The sequence below is a fragment of the Cynocephalus volans genome, chromosome 16 (assembly GCF_027409185.1).
Source record: "Cynocephalus volans isolate mCynVol1 chromosome 16, mCynVol1.pri, whole genome shotgun sequence".
Lineage (NCBI taxonomy): Eukaryota > Metazoa > Chordata > Mammalia > Dermoptera > Cynocephalidae > Cynocephalus > Cynocephalus volans.
Genome location: NC_084475.1, coordinates 60,269,404 through 60,284,164, shown reverse-complemented (window position 1 = coordinate 60,284,164; position 14,761 = coordinate 60,269,404). Strand labels below are relative to the sequence as shown.

Sequence of the window (14,761 nt, the reverse complement as noted above, 5' to 3'; positions counted from 1 at the left end):
AAAAGGAGTGGAGCTTGGTTGGATGGGGGAAAGAAGGCAGGGATTCTAGATATGGAGAGAGGCACGTGTTAAGGCTTGGAGGTGGGCGAGAGGAAGGCAAGAACCAAATATTGAAAAGAGGTCTTGATGCACACATTTGAAGGATATAGTAACATCCTCTCAATTCTAGGTAGTCGTATATCCATCTGTTGTCTTTATTAGTCTGTAAACATTATGAGGCACAAAACTCAGGTCTTATCTAGTTGCTCTATTTTCCACAATACTATAGAGGGCTCAATATTTTAGATAATACTATCAGTGTTTTCTAAAGAAATTTCAGTAGAATGAAGGTAAAAGTTGCCCTTTTGGGTCATGAAGAGACAATTCCAGAACAATCAAAGTCTAGTTCAGACACTTTATTTGAAAATTCTAAGAATCAAATTGGGAATGCCTACAGTGAGCTTCAAAATCCTCTCCAATCTCAGTGTACTGTTTTTTCTTTTCTAGATTTATGCCATTTCTAGGAACGACCTGCTACATCATGACAGCTAAGCAGATTAATGACTAGTGATGGCTTGAAGCTGATGTCTTGCTGACTTAGTGGGGCTGATAACAGAAATATGTATGTGGGGGTGGGAATCTAGAAGAGCTGGGGAGGACAGCGTGGGAAGCTCAGAAATCTAGTGCCTGGACCTGGCAGGGCCTTAGGGCAACAAATCATACAGCAGCACAAAAATGGTTTCGTAGCTGCATTTGGGCTCTGAGAGCCAGTCGTTTCTGGCTTTGTAATTCTTTCTGTCTCCCTAGTTTCGAAAGGCTCAAAGAACTGCTCACCCTATATCATGTTAACATCCGTCCCTAGAAGACAAGCAGGTAACAGGGGTCATTTTTCAAAATATGGGTGAAAAAACAGAAAGGTCAGGAGGACCCTTAAGACTTGGTGGTGAAATTAAGATTGGGAGTCAGATCTCCTGCCCCAGCAACATTCTCCCACTACTCAATTCTTTTCTTTCTTCACTATTTCCCTTGCCAGGTTTCTCCAGACTTTATGGCATCTGCAGCTCAGCACCAACTCTTATCAGCTCCCAATTACGCTGAGGTAGGTGACCAGGCTGGCAATGAACCAGGCCTCCCCTGCTCTGCTTTGGCCTTGGGCCTACTGCACAGCTTATTCTTATCTTTTGTTGGGAAGGGCAGGAAGCAAGAGAAATAAGGCTTCCATCAATCAGTCTAGTTATGTACGGGCAGTTCTGGTAAAAGGGGGCAAATAAAACATCTTAGCTGAAGGGAAGTTTTGGGATGATTTGTGCTTGATTTCATGCCATTCTATATCAAAGCCACTATTACTGGGGACAGTCAAGCTTTTGTGGCATTAAACTAGAGCTGGAACTTTGTGAGGTATGAAAGGAAGCCTATGAGAGGCTTCCTATGAGAGTGGATTTAACTCATCCACTCATTCATTCACTTGTCCAATCACTGGGTGTTTTTTTCTCAAGCAATTACATGCTAATTTCTTTCTTTCTTTTTCTTTTTTTGGCCAGTACAGGAATCAAACCCTGGACCTTGGTGTTATCAGAACCACGCTCTAACCAACTGAGCTAACCGGCCAAACCCACGTTAATTTCAAAGAAGCTAATAAGAGAAAAATAACTATACAAGTTATTTATCTATGGTAATAAAGATTTTTTAGATAATATTTTAGATAATTTAGACGATATTTCAGATAATACTATCAGTGATTTCTAAAGAAATCTTATCTGATACAACATAATGCAATATTCATTGCTAAGTCTCTTCAGGTGTTCAAGCTGTTTTAGATTAAAAAAAATTAAAACCTGACTTTACGATTTGAATCATTATGGATGTCCCAGGAACATTTATGCCTCCACAGCAATTTCCAAACAAGAATAAGGAAAGCAGGCTTAATCAAATTTCAGTAGAACTGACTATTCAGAATGATTGGACTTAGTAGCTCATTACTCAGTTTCACCATGCTGAAAAGGCAGGCTTAACATTTGCCAGATTCCCCAGTTCATTACGATAGCTGCCTCCCTAGTACTGGCAACATCTCTCTTTTCCCTACAGAAAGCGTTCTTGAACACTTGGAGCAGGAGGCTAGAAGACAGATCTTCTAAACTTTATTTTGGTCCTGCTATGATTTTAGTAATGGCCACTGGCAAATCCCTTCACTTTTCTACATTTCAGCTTTCCAACTTTGAAAACCCAGTGGTGGAAGTATGTTTTCCTACCCAGCAGAGGGAACTGCTTAATTCTCAAGGCAAGGAATTTCCAGACCGTCTTTTGATATTTCCAGTGACTCTTCCATTGGTAATGCTGGACATTCCGAATGGTGAATTAAATGTGAGGGCGGAGGGGGAATGAAGAGATGTGATGAAGGAAGAGAGAGGGGCCCACAATATTGGCCAATTTCCCCCAATTTATTAGATCTTCATATTCAGATCATTTTTCACATAGAACTGTCTGGTCTCATGCAGAGGGAGTAAACCCCTGCCACACACTGGGCCCGAAACACCCATCTTTATTTTAGGTGGGGTTTAGCTTTTGTAGCTATATCAGTTCCTCCAGGCACTGGTGCTGCCGAGTGAGCCATATGCTTCCAATCCAATTCGGAAGTCTGGAAAAGAACTCCCATAAAGTTGGTGAAGAGAAGGGAGGTGACCCATTGAACGGGCCACAAAGAACTAACAGTTGGAACTAGGATGGGACTGGAGGAAACAGAAAGGAAGGAATCTAGATCATGAGATTTAGCATTTATATATTCTTTCATTCCATAAACTGTGTATATAAAGATGAAGATGCTATAGTACTTGCCTTCTAAGAAAGTCTTAAATATCATCTTAGACAAAACCTACAAGGGACAAAGCCTGAATGTATCACTTACTGTATATATTTATAAATTCTTTATATTCATAAAACTGAACCCTCTAGCCCAAAAGTACATGGTTATTTGGTGGCAGAGTCAGAATCTGGAATTGGGTTTCTTACTCTTGTTCCAGCACTTTTTTCCCCCACTCTATAATACCACCATGAGATTCATCTGTTTAGTCATGCTTTCTTCTGGTAATCAGAAAGCTGCTCATAAACATGCCCTAGGTACATTTGGCCCATTTAAATATTCTATCCGTTTTCCTAATAATCTACTATGGCATAAATCCTTTCAGGGTTAGGGGAGGATTTGACCCCTACGATTACTACAATATGCCGGTAAAATTGGTAGATGGGGGTTTGGAGGCTGCCACTAGAGGGAGCAATTGTTCTGGAGAGTGTTCCTGTGCAGGGCTCTCTAGGAAGCATAAGACAAAGGAAAAGGCTTGCTGTGGAGACTGGGGTTTGCTTTAGTCTCTATCTAGCCTGACAATTAGGAAGAAAAATTCCTGGAAAAAACATTTTCTTTGTATTTCAGGCATCTATTAACTTAACTTAATTTGCTAGTAGCTGATTTCTGTCAGCTTGAATTTAGCTTTCAAATATGACAGGACCGTTTTAGAATGTGCAGGCACAGAAGTGCAGTGCTGCTTTCCAAGCAAAACCAGAAAGATTCCTCTGGGGTTGTTTTGGAATTTAAGGAATCACAGGATGAGGGGACACATAATGGGCGCAGTTGAGACCTACATAGCAAGTGGTACTGTGGTCATTTTTTGGTATATTAATACTCCCTGCTCTCCTCCCATACTCACACCCCACTTCCCTTTTGGTTTACTGGGCTAAAACTTATCGTTTTATGTCTTGACCATGTGTGTAGCAGAAAATGAAGCAGTTTTACTTTTCTGGTGGCCTTAACTTGTAAGCTTCTTTGTGACAACATGTCTTCTTAAGCATTCTACAAATTAAGTAAGGACCAGTTGAGAAAGTATAAAAAAACTATTTCAGTTGCATAAGAAAAAAATCCTTCTCATGCATGTAAGATGTGGACAAAATGCTCATGGGCTAGTCCTACCAAGTGCAGTTTCCTTGAGGTTAAGTCACGTCCTCTGCATTTGCAATGTGTAGAGATAAAGTGCTGTTAATTGAAAAGGTGGCAGCCCTGGGAGTATAAAGGATAAAGTCTCCAGTAATTCTGTGAGTGAGGTGGCATCATGGTGTCTCCTGGATCCTTGGCTCCACTGTGAACACCACTGTCTTGTGCAAGCCCACTTCTCAAACTGACCCCCATAACCAAACATGAGAAGCTGCTGTATGGAGGAGAAAACTTCTCAGACTGGAGTCAGGGGACTTAAACTCCAGTCTGGAGTCATGTGGTAGACTTGGGCCAGTTATTCAACTAAGTGAGCCTCTAAGTTCCTTCTGTAAATAGTGACCTCAGAGTTCTTGTAAAGATGAAATAAAAGAGTATATGGACTCATTCTTACTGTTTTCCAAGTAGAAAGACATGAGCTTAAACATCAGATACATCTAATAAATTTTTTTTTAATGGTATAGGTAGTGGTAACCTAAGTAGCTTCCTTGGGATTTCCTGTTGTTAGAGGAAATTTTCAACTTCTGGGCACAGAAATGGCCATTTACTACTTGGGCCATGATATTGTGCCATCTTAGGCCTCTCATCCTAAAAATTAAGTATTCTTAAACCCATTTTAGGCCTTAATACAGGGCTGGAAGCTCAAAATCATAGGTGTATCCTTTCTCTTTAGAACAGTAGACCATCTTTTCAAATTTACCTACCCAATCCCAACAAAAACTTGTCACTCCTGTCAACATGGCCTCTTTGACCCTCCTTGTTATCAGCTTGTGGCTGAAGACAGGCTCTTCTTCCTCCTGTCCACCGTTCCAAATTCTCGCCCATCCCCTAAGAACTATTTCAAGTTCTATGTCCTTGTGCTACCACCGTCCACAACAATCCCTCCCTTTCCTGATCTTCCAGGCGTTCAAAGCTGTACTACAAAGTCCTTTCAATCTACAGTGTCTTATTTCCTCCATTAGGCTGTAAATTATTACCTCAAGGGTGGGGACTCTTACTTCTTTCATAGTTCTCTCTTCAGTATTTGACATAGTGTTGGCAAGCTGAATAAATAATTAATAAACGCTGTTTAGTTACCCCCACAGCAGAGGGTCTGAAGTGATCGTGTCCGCTACAGACCACGGTGGGTGGGGGTTCAGAGCACAGACTCCAGAGCCCTGCTGACTGGGTTCTAATCCCAGCACGACTTCATAGCTCTGTAGACTTGGGCAAGGAATTTACTTAACTTCTCAGAGACAAAGTCTCCTCATCTATAAAGTGAGAATTATAGTACCTACCTAGGGTTGTTGTGAGGCTTCTACATGAATTAATGTATTTAAAGTACATAGAAAAGTGCCTGGCATACGGCAGAAACTACAGAAGTGTAGGTTATTATTATTTTGCTACTGTTGTTATTCACATCGCCATTATCATCACCAGTCACACTTCGTGCCTAAGCCTATATATTCTGGATGTTGCAAAGAGCTGTTTTGACATGGGCAGATGACTGAGAAATGCAGAAGTTTCAAGGAAAAGACACATATCTGGGATATAGGGAGGGAGCAAGGGGTTTGCTGTGTGAGAGACCAGGGAATGGCAAAGGAGAGCAGAGGCCACAGGGTGCATGGGGTTGGCAACTGCCTTAATTCTATTCTTGACTCAGGAATCTCTGAATAAGGAAAACTAGTTATTTCCATAACTGTTTTAACACTATTAACCAAATACTGAAATTTTAGAATGCTAAAAAAAAAAAAAAAAAAAAAAATAGCCAAACCGTACTATTTTAGAAAAGTATATAAACAACATGAGCAAAGGAATGAGAGATGGAACACAGTGAACTCAGGAGCAGAAAAGCAAAGTTAAGGTAGTCTGTGCAAGAACATTAGCCCCAAACTACTATTTATAGGATGAGATGGTGAGGTCTTTTCCTTATCCTGAACTGAAGATTATTTTTCTGCTGAGAGATTCCTTAGATTAGGATAATCAAATCTATCACAAAAGGGGAGTAGGAACCAATATTTTATTAGTGTACATGCTTTATATCATTTTATTCTCACCGCCATGTTACTAGATATTATTTTCCCATTTTAGAGAGGAGGCAAAAGCTCAGAGAAGTTAAGTAATTTGCTCGGCTACTGAATGGTATAATCAGGAGTGGGAGGTGGCCTCTGAACTTTGCCTTACACTGACCACATGCAGGCAGTCACTGGGGCCTAGTAGGAAGGCATGTGGTTTGGCCTCCTTTTTGGTGGGGAGTAATTTGTGCCAGGGTTTGTAGTTACTCAGAGAAATGGACAATCACTAAAGAATATTCTGGATTTTAAATAGTTTGAAGCATGAGGAAAAAAGAATGCTATGAGAAGACCTCCAAGAGCAAAAATTTTTTTCTGAAACCAAACCAAAAATCACAGTAGCCCAGAGGCTTGCAAGGGAGAGTTTTATTTTGTACAGATATTTTGGGGAACAGACTTGAGGTTCGTAAAGAGTTTCATATCACCACTTGGCTAGGGCAACTTTTTTTTTAGCTTTTGCTGTTTTTAACATAATTGCCAACTAAAAGTTATTTAATGCTGGAAGCTTCACAATTGCTCCAGATGGAAGTATAGAAAATATTTTCGGAATGGGAAAGGCCACCTGACCACACATTCTTAACCTTGTCCTCATACTTTTTGCCAAACCCTTCAGCTTCCTTTTCTTCAGAAACTCATCAAGTCTTAAATTTGCTAATATGTGTAGTTTTATCTGCTTGCTGGGTAATTCATTTCAAACTATAAACTTCTGCATGAAATGACTCTGGATTTCCTATTTACCTTGCACTGGGGTTCTCAAACTCTAGACAGCTGCCACCTGTTTTTGTAAATCAGGTTTTACTGGAACACCACCAGACCAATTTAAGTACCGTCTATGGATGCTCTCATGCTACAGTGGCAGAGTTGAGTAGTGGGGACAGAGATAGGATAGCCTGCAATCCCTGAAGTGTTTACTGTTTGGCCCTTTACAAGAAAAATTTGCTGACCTCTGACTATAAAAGGAAGAATTTTCAATTCTGGGTTGTCTCAGTGACTTTCTCATTTATACAAAAGTTAACCACTTCTTCAGAACTCTGCCATTTGTGAGGGTCACTCTGTTAGGAAGAATAAACTGTTGGTGGGATCTTTGGAGACCCCCCTTGTCTTTCAGGGAATAGACAGTGGCTGACCGTGCTTTTACTTGTGCTGTCTGGTTGTCACTGATTGTCTAGTGTCCTCTGATGCTCTCTACTGGCCTGATTCATGGTGGTCATTTCTGTGACCTTTGCATTGACTCTCAATACTTTTCTTTGGCTGAGGCTTATGTATCTACTGGGATGGCTTTTTCTTTGGCTTGCTATTCTTCCACTTTTCAACTGGGAAAAGCATTTGTCATTCCCATTTCCTTTAGTTCTATAAAGGAAACAAGCCAAACCAAATTTTTCGGTTTATTTTTCCTTCCCTATCTTCCCTGCTTTCAGTTTTTATACTATCTGCAAACTTGGAAACTGCATTTCATATGCTTATGACTTTTACATATAGCGTTATTCACAACTGTGGTTCTGAAATTGACCCTGGAGGAATTTCTCATCTGATTCTCTCTTGCAGTCTTAGAAGTTTCCATCTGTGGATTCTCTGTGTTGCCCAAGTAAAACCCTTCCAATACTCCTTAATTCATCTCCTATTCAACACCAGTTTGGAACATGTCCAAAGCTTTCTGGGAAGTATAAGCATTTAGAGCCTACAGATTTCTCTTACTACATTAGAAATGATGGCAAAGGATTTCAGTAGAATATGAGCATCCTCTCCTGATGCTGGGATTTAGGCAATAATTCTCCATCACACTGTGTTTTCGTAGATACCTTTCTACCCTAAGTCTCTGAACAACTGCCTAAGTGTTCTTCAAAATAAGAAACTTATTGTGTGATGTCCTGGAAGATGTTGTGACACAATGGCCCTGTGTCTAAATGACAATGATTATGGATACTGACAAATGAGTAGCTATTGTGGGTCAGCCACTTTAGAGACATTATTTCTGCTCTTCACACCCTTGCTATTCTGGAGAGAGAATAAAATGTACTGTCTAGTATTGTTAGTATCATTTTAATGTAACTAATAAGAAAACCAAGGTTCAGAGAGGTTAAAATGGACTCACAATACTAAGTGGCAGAACTGGGATTTGTGCCTAAGTTGCTCTGACTCCAGCCTCACTGTCTCCTCCCCTGTGAGCTGCCTGATGTGTTAAATGATGTACCATCAGGTTGCTCTTCCAGAAGAAGGGAGTGGAGAGAATACAGTGGGAATATGCAGGCTCAGAAGAGAAGGCAAACAGATAGGCTTAGTGATTAAAAGGCAGGAACTCCTTGGCATTAGTTCTTGCCCCAGGATTCCATGTAGGTGAAATATCACCAGTGAGCTACCTCCCACCCCTAAGAAGAAATAATTTTTTCCAAGTATCTAGGCTCATATTACTCTTTAAGTTCACCTGTATTCCTTTCAAAAATTCCCATACTCCTGAGGAAAATCTTGTTTAAACGCTTTAAGACTTGTATCAGCTGTGCTATGGGAAATATGCAACCATCAGCCACTTATGGTCCCACAGTGTCAAATAGTGAGCAAGGGATTCCCTGCCAGCAGGTGCTATCAGCAGTTTTTAGATCTTTCCCTCAGGAAGAGATCAATCTTCATCCAGTTGTCTTTCCCAATTTGGTAATCCAACCTGTGGTGCCAATTTTGGAGAACCTGGCTTTTCTGTTAGGAAATCAGCACATCCCTACAAGTATTGTTTCTAGAGCTGGACTCTGATGTAAGACTATCGAACATGTATTTGTCTGTATTACATCAACTTCCTGGTATTAGATGTGGGAGAGTGTTACTTAACCAGAGTCTTTGGCTAGGGGTGTGGTAGGTGTTGTACCCTACCCAAATGCAAGTTGAAGTTAGCTTTTGCCTGAATCTCAATTCAAAATGTGTGAAGAATTCAGTGTTTATCCAGAGTAACTGAAAAGCAAGGAATAGGTTAGCTTCATCTTGCTTGTGGTCCAGGTCTCTAAATGCACACATGCACAGGCCATCAACACTGTAAACCCACACAGTCAGAGGCACACAGATGTAACGTTTGTAATGTTTACTGAGTGCATTAACACTGTGCGTATTTATAGAGGGTTAGGTAAGGGTAGAGATACCAATAGAAAAAAGGCTATCCCTAAAATAGATGTGCAAACAAATAGAAACAAAAGCCTCATAAACTGGAAGCTGGTTGGCTGGAATACTGGATTTATGCTAGGTCTAGTTGACCCCAGTGGCTTCCTTATAAAAACAACTGCAAGTCCACATATTCAGCTAAGGCTAAAAATCAATTTAAAAAAAAGTAGTCCAGGGAGTCAGACTGCCTTGGGTTCAAATCCCAGCACTAGTACTTTGTAAGTGAGAGACGTTGAGCAAGTTAATCTAACATCCCTGTGCTTCAATTTCAATTTCAACATCGGGAAAATTGGGATAGTAACCTCGAAGTGTTATCATAAGGATAAATGAACACCTGAAACTCTTTGTAAGTGCTTAATAAATGATAGGAGCTACTATGATGATGATGATGATGATGATTTCTCCATGGCTCTGGATGTGACGGGAGATAGGATTCCATACAGTGTTGACTCTCTGTACTTATTTATCCTATAGCAATGCTTTTCAAGTTGCACAGTTGTATACCATAGAATCTTGAAGTTTCCTGAAACTTCTTTAGTGAACAAAATGAGGGCAAGGCAGAGATGTTCAATTAGGAGTGGGTACAACTCTGGAACTCTGTCACAGTGGCATACGAGAGACCGGAAGTCCAGATTATCCAAAGCCATGCAGACCGCTGCCTCCCAGCAGTTAGGAAACCTTTCTCCTAATCACTGGCATCTATTCCTTTGTTCATTCATTCATCAGTTTTTCATTTTTTGAGTGTTTATTATGTTCTCAGAATTGTGGAGAAAATAAGATAAGACACATTCTCAAACATCTTCCTTTGAAGAAGATTAACATAATCTAGAGGGTAATTTAGGAAAACAAACAGCTAATTCTAATACTAAGTGGTAAGAGCTGAGACAGAGAATTATGCACAGGGTACTATGTGGACCATGGAGGGGTCATCTGCCCCAGACTTGAGGGGTAGGCTTCTGGTAAGGAGGGGTAGGAGTTAGCCAGACAAAGTGGGTTGGAAGTCCCAGGCAATTTCGTAAACAGCAAGAACTGAGTACTGCTGAAGGGCAGAGTTCAGTGCCATGAAGCAGGGGAGAAGAAGCTAGAGAGAGACAGGTGTCAGATGATAAAAGGCACTGTACATCATGCCAGGGCATTTGGACTTTATCCTCAAGTGATGACAAGCCACTAGAATTTTAAGCTTGGGAACAGCATGGACAGGTTTGCTAGAAACGTGCTCTGGCAGTAGCACGGTGAATGGTCTAGAGCAGCAGGCAGCAAACTTCTGCAGTCAAGTGCTCTACCACTGAGCTATACCTCCTGCAGTAAACTTCTGTAAAGCAACAGACAGTAAATAATTTAGCTCTGAGGGCTACTTACAGTCTCTGTTGTATATTCTAATTTTTGTTTGTTTTTAATAATTCTTTTAAAGATGTAAAAACCATTCTTTTAATAAATCTTTACATAACTGGGTTCAAAATCCAGTTCTGAGACCTTGAGCAAGGTAACATAACAATTTTGTGCTCAATTTTATTGGCTCTTTTAATAACCCTTTAAAAGCCATTCTTCCTAAATCTTTAAAAGATGTTGAAGCTACTGGCTGCTATTTGCCAACCCTGGTCTAAAGAAGGCAAATGTAGAGTTAGGAGGCTGTTGGGATAATCTACAGCTGACAAAGCAAACCAAAGTAGAGGTGGTGAGGAGAGAGGAAACTGGGATTAAAGAGCCATGAAGAACTAGAACAGTTTAGATTAAGAGATTAAGGAGGAAAAAAATTTTTTTGGCTTGGGAAGCTGGATGGATGGGGGAGCTCTTTACTGAGACAGGGATTCAGGATTTTAGTTTTATATATATTGAGTTGCCCTATTTGTGGAACATCTAGGTGGGGATGTCCAGTAGACATTTGGACAGATGGTCCCTGGTTTACAATGGTTTGACTTAAAGGTTTTTCAACTTTAAGATGGTGTCAAAGTGATATGCATTCAGTAGAACATCAATGAAGTATGAGATATTCAACACTTTATCATAAAATAGGCTTTGTGTTAGATGATTTTGTCCAATTTGTAGGATAATGTAAGTGTCTGTGCACATTTAAGGTAGGCTAGGCTGAGCTATGATGTTTGGTAAGTTAGGTGTATTGAATGCATTTTCGACTTATGATATTTTCATTTTATAATGGGTTTATTGGGATGTAATCCCATCGTAAGGTGAGGAGCATTTGCATTAAGTCAGAAGAGAGATTTGGTGCGATGCTAGATACACCAAATATTTATGCTGATAGGAATCATCGGCATACAGGGGAGCACTGGAGCCACAGGAATCATTAGTGCGTGTATAGGGAGAGTCTAAGAGGCTGGATAAGAGGTGGGTAGAGGAAGAGAAGTCACAATGAATGAGAACGAACAGCCAGAGGAGTAGGAAGAAAACCAAGTGCATGAGATTTTTAAAGTAGCAAGAAAGTGTTTTTAAAGAGAGGTAGTTAGCTTGTGTAGAATGCTTCTGAGAGGCCATATTAGATAAGGGATATTTTGAGAGACAACCTTCTTCTTTTGAACAAATAAGAAATAACTTTTTTTTTTTTTTTTTTTTTTTTTTGCGGGGTTTGGGAGCTTTTGCAGGAGAAGTATACGTTTCATGCAACCTTAGAATATGAGGTAGGCAAATAGAAGCCAATTCTATAATAAACAGTAAAAGTAAAGTAGGACTTAAAAAATTCATAATTAATAAACATGGGGGGTTAAATGTAGAGGATAGTATTCTACGTGCAAAATATTTCTGGGATGTAAGTTGGCTACTTTAGGGCAATAACATGATACCATTAATGCACTAGGCCCACGAGGAGAGACCAGAATACTTCTCTGATGGAATTTGCCAGGCAGCAATATGGTAAAACCAGTCAATTACAGATCCACAATGGCTAAAAGGATTCAGCCGCGAAAACAAAAAGAAATGAAGATGAGTTCTCATTTTCAAAATCAAGTAGCATGCAACCCTCTGAAAAGAACTTACTACCTTGCCCCTGATGGCTGGGCTGATAAGTCGAGTTTTGCCTCTTTGTTCTCAGGCTGAACCAGGTAGCTAACACATAGTTATTTCAATCTCCAGCCAGTCTAGAACTTTTCCAGAAAACTAGCAGCAGATCTGGAGTCTCTTTACTTCCACTGTGTTTGCTTCTTTCACACACAGGCACTCATGTTTGCATGGTCTGGTTTTTCTCAAATCTGAGGCCCGGTATGTGTGAAATAGAACCCATGTGCGAGTATGTGGGCTTATGGGAGTCTGGGAAGGAAGGCAGGGAGACAGGAGAGTGCCGAAAAAAACGAACCCCCTAGTTCCTAACTGTCGTTTTAGCATGGAGCTCTGTTTACTTCTACCAAATCTTTTAGCAGAACTAATAGCACGTGCATCAGTCTACTCTTAGGTTCACCTTCCTCCCCTCTTTTCTTTTTTAGTGGTTTGCAAAGGTGCTTCTCAAACCTCTGGCTTCAGAGTCATCTGTGGCACTTGTTAAACTGCAAAGTATGGGTCCCTACTGCAGGAAGAGTTTCTAGAAGTAGGGGAGGATGTGAAAGTCACGAGTTCCTTGTAATGATTATGCAGACTGAATTTGAGAACCCCTCCTCTGTCACTTTCAGAAATTTACAGGTTTAAAGAGAAGCATTCTGCCAGTTGGAGTTTAATGCAAATGGGGGGGCCTAAGTTAGTTGATCCTACACCAGCACTTTAGTGTTTTTAGTTTCTGGAGAGCAGTTTCTTATTTATCATCTCACTGTGTCTAATACCCAGTGAATATTTATAGTGTTGAAGGGACTGCTGCGAGACCCCAACTTCCACTCGTGCTCCTCCATAATCTGCATGCCACAAGAGCCGTGTGAATCTGTAACACTGGAAATCAGGTCATATCACTTTCCCACCTAATATCCTTCAAAACCTTCCTGTGGTACTCAGACAGAAACCTAAACTCTTTCCCTGGTCTCTGGTTTCCCTCATGATCTCATCCCATGCCACTTCTACCTTTTGCCTACCACATTCCAGCCAAATACACTTCATTTGGGTTCCTTCAACACACCAAACTCATTTTCACTTTAGGGTTTTTTTTTTTTTTTTGTCGTTTTTTCATGACCAGCACTCAGCCAGTGAGTGCACCGGACATTCCTATATAGGATCCGAACCCGCGGCGGGAGCGTCGCCGTGCTCCCAGCGCAGCACTCTACCGAGTGCGCCACGGGCTCGGCCCCACTTTAGGGTTTTTGCACTCCTTTTCACTTGTCCAGGAAGGCTCTTCCTTCTGATTTCACATCACTGGACACATGAAGATCTTGGCTTACACGTAGCCGCCTCAGGGTACCCATCTAAAGAGGTCACCAAATCATTCTCTATCACAACCTTCTGTTTTAATTTTCTGCCCAACACTTATGACCATCTGATATTTTTCTTGCTTACTTTTCTGTGTTTACTTTCTGGCTCCATTGGTTCATTATTATTATTTAGTACCTGTTCAGTGCCAGTTACTATTCTCAGAAGTGGGGATACAGCAGTAAAGAAAGGCTCTACCCTCACGGACGGGAATTCAACAAATAATACAGCAAATGATGATAAAGTTTTATGAATAAAATAGAGTTAAAGGGATAGAAGTGAAGAGGAGTGCTGTAGCAGACAGAGTGTCAGGGAAGGCCTCTCTGATGTGTACCATTTAGCAAAACTCTCATGCATGTAAACTCCAAGAAAACACAGACTTCTGTTTCGTTCACCACAATATTCCCAGTGAGTAGATGTGTATCTGGCATATAACAGGTAAGCTAATAAATAATTCTGCAATGAATAAATATGTATACCTTTCTGTTAGCACTTATAAGACTGAGTTTACTTCTTTGGCTTCCAAACTAGAATTTGAGTTTCATCAACAGGGAATGAGTCTTCTTTTCCTCCATGCCCAGTATCTAACATAGCGTCTGGCTCAGAGTAGATTTAGGAATGTTTGCAGAAAAGGCAGGAGGGATTACAATGACTTGGCCTGTCATAATACACTCAGGTAAACACAGTAAACTACTGCTTGTGAAGTTGACTTATGCTTCTATGAGTCACATGAACTCATTTCAATCAGTATATTATACATACATGATGAGTGGCAGTATATCTGAAATGTTAGTGATTCTTTCATAAAACTAATTTTTTTCAAATCAACCTTTGGCATTTTTAAAAGCCAAAGAAGTAACAGACTTCACTCAGTCACTTTCTTCCTACCTTGACCTATTCTTGCTGGTTCAGACTATAACATACTTTAATAAACTGCAAAGTCCTACAGACCGACAGAAAACTGAATCTTGCAGACTCTCAGAAAGGTGGATTTGGCCCCTAAGCAAAAACAGACTAACTGAACTATAACACTGGCATTTCAGCACTTTTCTGTTTGAAAATAAATGAGCATTTCTGAACTGCGACTAGCACAGTAATGATGACAAGAAATGAAACCCAACACAGAAGAGGTCACCCACAGCCCATAGCAAGGCAGTCCCAATGGCAGCTCTGTGCCTCCTGCATGCTCTGTGCAGATACACTCTTTTCTCAAATGGAACTTGGAAAACTGTATAGAAAACTAAGCTCCAGCCATATTTCTTACTAGCCAGCCAAGTAA

The 14,761-nt window shown here is 40.5% G+C and overlaps 1 protein-coding gene across 1 annotated transcript in view; it reads right to left on the bottom strand.

Moving 5' to 3' along the window:
• ADAMTSL1 (ADAMTS like 1) overlaps window positions 1-14,761 on the bottom strand; it is a 434,771-nt gene that overhangs the window by 96,167 nt on the left and 323,843 nt on the right. The gene's annotated exons all lie outside the window — the stretch shown is intronic.